We start from the raw sequence: 7,500 nt of genomic DNA on the forward strand, positions 1-7,500 counted from the left end.
TTATATAATAATCGTGCAAAAAAAAAAAAAGAGTCAATGCCCGATGTCTGAATCTTAGCATGTTTGGTTCTGGTTACTACTTGGATGGGAGACCGCCTGGGATTGCCAGGTGCTGTAAGCTTTAGGGTTTTCGTCCCTATTTATATAATGTACTGGAGATTACAGTGGCTGATCTTTAATTAGCCCTCTCTTTGCAGCAGCTTTCGCTTACGGCCATACCAACCTGGCTATGCCCGATCTCGTCTGATCTCGGAAGCTAAGCAGGTTTGGGCCTGGTTAGTACTTGGATGGGAGACCGCCTGGGAATACCAGGTGCTGTAAGCTTTTGGGTTTTATTCCGAACTTATATAATGAACTGGAGATTAGAGTGTCTGATCTTTAAATAGCCCTCTCTTTGCAGCAGCTTTCGCTTAAGGCCATACCAACCTGGCTATGCCTGATCTTGTCTGATCTCGGAAGCTAAGCAGGTTTGGGCTTGGTTAGTACTTGGATGGGAGACCGCCTGGGAATACCAGGTGCTGTAAGCTTTTTGGAAAATTTTCTTTAGTTATGTAATAATCTTGAAAAAAAAAAAAAAAAGAGTCAATGCCCGATGTCTGAATCTTAGCATGTTTGGTTCTGGTTACTACTTGGATGGGAGACCGCCTGGGATTGCCAGGTGCTGTAAGCTTTAGGGTTTTCGTCCCTATTTATATAATGTACTGGAGATTACAGTGGCTGATCTTTAATTAGCCCTCTCTTTGCAGCAGCTTTCGCTTACGGCCATACCAACCTGGCTATGCCCGATCTCGTCTGATCTCGGAAGCTAAGCAGGTTTGGGCCTGGTTAGTACTTGGATGGGAGACCGCCTGGGAATACCAGGTGCTGTAAGCTTTTGGGTTTTATTCCGAACTTATATAATGAACTGGAGATTAGAGTGTCTGATCTTTAAATAGCCCTCTCTTTGCAGCAGCTTTCGCTTACGGCCATACCAACCTGAGCACACTAGAGGCACTAGTGAGCAAACAGGAAGTGATTGTGCCAGAGAGGGGTGAGGGAGGCTCACCCAAACTTTTTGTGTTTTGTTATTTTGGTTTGGTTAAAATAAGTGTTTTTGTTTGTAGTATTTTGTTATTTTTGTTTTATTTGTGTCCTCCCAACAGCTCTGCTGTTTGGGAGGGATCTGTCGGGGTTTGTTTTATGTAAAATGGATAGATTAATGGCAACTGACATGGATTTGACACGAGGAACACGGAGGCAAGCAGAAAATGGACTGGGTTATCGACAAAGAGAAAAGGATTACAATGAAATAACTGATAAGAGGATTTACACAAAAGAAGCGACTGTGGTGGTGGATTTGTCGGAGGTACAAGATGGGAGAGCAGAGGATATTATAAAAGCACTAACAGAAAAGATTGAAGTAACAAGAATTTTAGCAATACGACCTAAGCAGATGAGGGAATATGAGATTACATTGGAGCATGAAGAGGACACTGAGAAACTGGTTGATGGACTAACCATTAAAGGTAAAATTTGTGAAATCAAAAAGTTACACAACAGAGACTTTGTTGTCTCGTTCATGCATTTGCCTGCATACATGAATGACCATGAAATTTTAAATAAGCTTGAAGGATGGGGAGTAACACCCATTTCTCAAATAAGGAGGAGATTCTACTCGGGCACCCATATAGAAGATGGAACGAGGTTCTTAAGAGTGCATTTTCCAAAGGAAGTGGCTTCTTTACCATACAGCACAAGGATGGAGACCGAGGGAGGTCCTCAATACTTTAGGGTGATACACAGTAAGCAGGTGAAGACCTGTAGACTGTGTATGAGCCCTGACCATATAATGAAGGACTGTCCGGACTTCAAATGTCACAAATGCGAGGAAAGAGGCCATTTCGCAAGAGACTGTACTGCGATGAGGTGCCCAGACTGTAAAATGACTTTGGACAAATGTGAATGTTGGATGGACAATGAGCAACAGGAAGAGGATCAAGTGAGCGGGCAAATGCATGAGAATGATAATGAGGAGGAGCAACAGGAGGACGCAGAAAAATCCAAGGAAAAGAACATAGGAAATGGACATGAATTAACAACATCAACACAGGAAGAGGAAGAGACATGGACACCAATGCAGATAACGGCGAGTATACAGAATATACTAGACAAAGTGGAGGAGCAGGAAGGAGTCAACGAAGAAGGGGAGCTAAACATTGAGAGTGGAAACATCACGGATGGTGGGAGCACGGGGGCATCGAACAAAAGAAGAAGAGTGAAAAAGGTAACACCAAATATTGAAAAAGCAAGGAAAAGAGTGGTGAAGGAAGTGTTTACAGAAAATCAGGACAGTGGTGGACTTTTAGAAGAGGGAGAAGATATGGACTAATAAGATGGGTATTTTATCGTTTTTGTTTTACTTTATGGTGTTGAGAATTGTGTCCTTTAATGCAAGAGGATTATTGAATGTTTTGAAATTTGAAAAGATGAAAGAGTTGTGTAAAAATGATGATATGATTTTATTGCAAGAAACTAACTGGAAAGGAATTGTAATGGAAGATTTTAAAAGAAGGTGGGATGGGGAAATATTTTTTAGTAACGGGGAGAAAAGTTTGGGAGGAGGAGTGGCTATTTTGATTAAAAAAGGGAAATCTACTATGACAAAACAAATCTATGATGATAAAAAGGGGAAATGTATTGCAGTAGAAATTGATTTTGAGGATGAAAAATTTATTGTAGTAAATGTACATGCACCAAATGAGGAAAAGGATAAGAAAATGTATTTTAATGTTTTAAGAGACATAATAGAGAAATGGAAAAGGGTGGTGGTTGCAGGGGATTTTAATACTGTTTTTAGCAAAATAGACATGGCTAATGGGATGGTTTTTAGGACGGACGGTGGAAGGAAGGAACTTAAATTATTGATGGAAGAAAAAAATATGATTGATGTTTGGAGAGAAAGAAATGGAAAAAAGAGAGAATATTCCAGAAAACAGTTAGTTGGGAATTTTATGTGCCAAACTAGGATAGATTATTTTCTGGGGATTTTAAACACTGAAGTTTTAAAGGAAGAGAGTTTTAAAAAAGAGATAGAAAATAAATTAGATGAGGGGAAAAAAGACTTGATGTACATAGAAGATAAAAGGCAATGGTGGGAAAACATGAAATATGACATAAAGAAATATGTAATGAATTACTGTAAATTGTTACAAAAGGTAAAAAGAACAAAGGAACAAGAAATAAGAAAGACGTTAAGAGAGGAGTTAAATAAAAATGAAGTAAACGTGCAAAGAGTAATTGAAGTGGAGGAAAAGTTGAGGAAAATCGAAGAAGGAAAATATAAAGGGGCAACGTTAAGAAGTAAAGCTAAATATACAGTAGAAGGGGAAAAATGTAGTAGATTCTTTTTTAACCTTGAGAAAAGCAGGGCGAAGGCGGGAATAATTAAAGAACTTAGGAATAAGGAAGGACAAGTTGTTTTAAGCACGGAGGGAATTTTAAAGGAAATAAGCACATATTATGAAGAACTTTTTAGATCAGAGGAAGGGGATGAGGAAAAAAGGAACATTTTGTTACAACAGATAACACGAAAAGTCGGTGAGGGAGATAAAAAGGAATGTGATAAGGGAATAACAACTGAGGAAATTATACAAGCAATAAATCAGCTAAGTGTGAAGAAAAGCCCAGGAATAGATGGTATTGGAAGTGAGTTTTATAAGGTTTTTAAAGAAAAAGTAAGCCCGATTTTAAAAGAAGTCTATGAAGAGGTTTTTAAAAAAGAAAGAGTACACCCAAGAATGGGCTTAGGCTTAATGAAAATAATCTACAAGAGAAAAGGAGACAAAGCGGAACTGAGGAATTTTAGGCCCATTACAATGTTAAACACAGATTTTAAAATTTTAGCCAGGGTTTTAGCGAACAGATTAAAAAATATTATGCCAAACATAATAGAGACTAACCAGGCATATGGAGTAAAGGGGAGGGACATAGCAGATATCACGAGTAGCATAAGAGATATAATGGGGTACATAAAAGAAAAAGGAAAGGAGGCATATATAATAAGCATGGATTTCGAGAAGGCTTTTGACAGAGTGGAGCATGGGTTTTTATTGGCGGTTTTAAAACAATTTGGTTTTGGAGAGAATTTTATAAAATGGATCTCAGTTTTATACAGCGATATTTTAACAAAAGTTAAATGTAATGGTTTTTTAACGGAACCTTTTAAAGTTTTAAGGTCTATAAGACAAGGGTGTCCACTGTCAGCGAAGTTATATTCTTTGGTGGCTGAACCATTAGGGCTTTTAATAAACAGAGAGAAAAAAATAAAGGGAATAAAACTAGAAGAAAAAGAGGAACTGACTAAAATATTCCAGTATGCGGATGATACCACAATTATTGTTGAAAATATAGAAAGTGTTAAAGAAGTAATGGAAAAAATGAAATGCTATTGTGAGGGATCAGGTGCAAAAATAAATGAAGAAAAAACAGTATATATGAAGTTCGGAAGGTCAGAGGTTTTAACGGGGGTTGTTAAATTCCTAGAGGTACAAGAAATGAGGATTTTAGGAGCGGGGTTAGCAAAGAATGAGAAGGAAACTGTTGATAATATGTGGGATGAGACATTGGGAGGGATGGATAGGAGACTGATTTTTTGGAGAAACAGGTTTTTAAGTTTGAAAGGAAAAATTTTAATTGTAAACATGTTAATGTTATCAAAAATGTGGTACAAATTACATGTGATGCCATTGCCAAACTGGGTTTTTAAGAGAATAAAAAAGAGTATTTTAGAATTTTTATGGGAAAAAAAGCCTCCAAGGATAGCGTACAATACGCTGATAGGAAAACCAGAAGAGGGAGGGATGGGTTTAGTCGATGTGGAACAGAAGATGAAAAGCATGAGGGTAAAAGTGGTTAAGAAATATTTGGATGATAAGAAGAGAGATGAATGGAAGAAATTGATGGGTTTTTATTTAAATAAATGTGGGAATTTTAACCTTGGGGAAAACATTTTATGGATGAAGTTGAAAAGTTGGATGATGGAGGGGATACCACAGTTTTATAAAGAGGTTTTAAATGCTTGGAGGCTTTTTTTAACAGAGGTGGATTTTAATCCGGAGGGGAGGGAAGCGATTTTAAATCAGCCTCTGTTTTTAAATGACAAAATAAAGATACACGAGCGAGATATCTATTTTAAGAAGTGGCTAAAAGTGGGGATCGTAAAAGTGAGAGATGTTTTATGGGAGGTGAAAGAGGGATTTTTACCACTCCAAGTGATTAAAGATGCAATGGAGGAGGAGAAGGAGGATTTTAATGTCATGGTTTTAAAAAAACAGTATGAAGATGTCAAGAAAGCAATCCCAAGGCAATGGCTAGATGAGATTAAAAAGAAGGGAGAACGAGAAAATAAAATGATGGTGTTTTTAAAATTTAAAGAAAAGAGGGTGGATTTTAATTTGTGTACTGTGAAAATGTTCTATGAGTTTTTTATAAATAGAGTTTTTAAAAAACCTGTTGCCAACCAGATTTGGTTAAGGCATTTTAATGAAATCGAAGAAAAAGGCATTTGGAAGAATAGAACATGGAAATGGTTGGATGTAGATTTAGAATGTTTAGACTATTTTATCAGACAAAATGTGATCTATACAGAAATGAGATTGTGTATAATGCAGAAGGCAACAAATGCTCAATGTAAAGTCTGTAAAAAAGAAGATGAAGGTATTTTACATTTGTTTTTATTATGTGGAAAACTTAACCCATTTTTTAATGAACTGAAAGAAATTGTCAAAGAATTAAGAGAAAATGAAGAGGTTACTGACTGGAAAAGGTTTTTTATGCTGGGAATGACAGAGAACAAAGAAAATAAGAAACTTGTGAATTTGTTTTTAATCTTGGCAAAAAAAGCAATATTGAAAAGGAGAAATGTAGCCAGAAACAGAGATTGTATTTTAAACTTATGGGTGCTTTTTAAACAAATGGTTGAAAGTTATGTAGAAATGTTATACAATTATTTTAAATTGGAAAACCAGATGGCGGATTTTTATAAAATTTTCACAAATGATGTTATATGTATCTTTAAACAAAAGCATTTTTACATGCCAGGAGAAGATGATTAAGATGACATATTGTTATGTAATGTGAATTTTATTCCTTCAGCAACAAACTTCAATGACGATGTTAGTTTGATTATGAGATGAATGAAATTGTATGACTAAGAAAATGTGTTTGTTTTGTAATAACTGAAATCTCCAATAAAAAAAAAAAAAAAAAAAAAAAAAAAAAAAGCTATGCCTGATCTCGTCTGATCTCGGAAGCTAAGCAGGTTTGGGCTTGGTTAGTACTTGGATGGGAGACCGCCTGGGAATACCAGGTGCTGTAAGCTTTTTGGAAAATTTTCATTAGTTATGTAATAATCTTGAAAAAAAAAAAAAGAGTCAATGCCAGATCTCTGAATCTTAGAATGTTTGGTTCTGGTTATTACTTGGATGGGAGACTGCCTGAGAATACCAGGTGCTGTAAGCTTTTGGGTTTTATTCCGAACTTATATAATGAACTGGAGATTAGAGTGTCTGATCTTTAAATAGCCCTCTCTTTGCAGCAGCTTTCGCTTACGGCCATACCAACCTGGCTATGCCTGATCTCGTCTGATCTCGGAAGCTAAGCAGGTTTGGGCTTGGTTAGTACTTGGATGGGAGACCGCCTGGGAATACCAGGTGCTGTAAGCTTTTTGGAAAATTTTCTTTAGTTATGTAATAATCTTGAAAAAAAAAAAAAAAGAGTCAATGCCCGATGTCTGAATCTTAGCATGTTTGGTTCTGGTTACTACTTGGATGGGAGACCGCCTGGGATTGCCAGGTGCTGTAAGCTTTAGGGTTTTCGTCCCTATTTATATAATGTACTGGAGATTACAGTGGCTGATCTTTAATTAGCCCTCTCTTTGCAGCAGCTTTCGCTTACGGCCATACCAACCTGGCTATGCCCGATCTCGTCTGATCTCGGAAGCTAAGCAGGTTTGGGCCTGGTTAGTACTTGGATGGGAGACCGCCTGGGAATACCAGGTGCTGTAAGCTTTTGGGTTTTATTCCGAACTTTTATAATGAACTGGAGATTAGAGTGTCTGATCTTTAAATAGCCCTCTCTTTGCAGCAGCTTTCGCTTACGGCCATACCAACCTGGCTATGCCTGATCTCGTCTGATCTCGGAAGCTAAGCAAGTTTGGGCTTGGTTAGTACTTGGATGGGAGACCGCCTGGGAATACCAGGTGCTGTAAGCTTTTTGGAAAATTTTCATTAGTTATGTAATAATCTTGAAAAAAAAAAAAAAGAGTCAATGCCAGATCTCTGAATCTTAGAATGTTTGGTTCTGGTTATTACTTGGATGGGAGACTGCCTGAGAATAATACCAGGTGCTGTAAGCTTTTGGGTTTTCTTCCCTACTTATATATTGAACTGGAGATTAGAGTGGCTGATATTTAAATAGCCCCCTCTCTGCAGCAGCCTTCGCTTACGGCCATACCTGGCTATG

At 37.3% G+C, this 7,500-nt stretch overlaps 6 non-coding genes across 6 annotated transcripts; all 6 read left to right on the forward strand.

Annotated features, from left to right (window-relative positions):
• The first annotated feature begins 205 nt into the window (after positions 1-205).
• On the forward strand, positions 206-324 carry LOC132137660 (5S ribosomal RNA). Its single transcript, XR_009431988.1, has one exon. It is a non-coding gene; the product is annotated as a 5S ribosomal RNA (ribosomal RNA).
• An 84-nt stretch (positions 325-408) lies between these two features.
• On the forward strand, positions 409-527 carry LOC132138933 (5S ribosomal RNA). The gene has a single exon (XR_009433207.1). It is a non-coding gene; the product is annotated as a 5S ribosomal RNA (ribosomal RNA).
• Positions 528-754: 227 nt separating this feature from the next.
• On the forward strand, positions 755-873 carry LOC132137661 (5S ribosomal RNA). The gene has a single exon (XR_009431989.1). It is a non-coding gene; the product is annotated as a 5S ribosomal RNA (ribosomal RNA).
• A 5,709-nt stretch (positions 874-6,582) lies between these two features.
• Positions 6,583-6,701, forward strand: LOC132138311 (5S ribosomal RNA). Its single transcript, XR_009432610.1, has one exon. It is a non-coding gene; the product is annotated as a 5S ribosomal RNA (ribosomal RNA).
• Positions 6,702-6,927: 226 nt separating this feature from the next.
• Positions 6,928-7,046, forward strand: LOC132137663 (5S ribosomal RNA). Its single transcript, XR_009431990.1, has one exon. It is a non-coding gene; the product is annotated as a 5S ribosomal RNA (ribosomal RNA).
• Positions 7,047-7,130: 84 nt separating this feature from the next.
• On the forward strand, positions 7,131-7,249 carry LOC132138618 (5S ribosomal RNA). Its single transcript, XR_009432904.1, has one exon. It is a non-coding gene; the product is annotated as a 5S ribosomal RNA (ribosomal RNA).
• The last annotated feature ends 251 nt before the right edge of the window (positions 7,250-7,500 follow it).

The sequence above is a fragment of the Carassius carassius genome, unplaced genomic scaffold (genome assembly GCF_963082965.1).
Source record: "Carassius carassius unplaced genomic scaffold, fCarCar2.1 SCAFFOLD_57, whole genome shotgun sequence".
Lineage (NCBI taxonomy): Eukaryota > Metazoa > Chordata > Actinopteri > Cypriniformes > Cyprinidae > Carassius > Carassius carassius.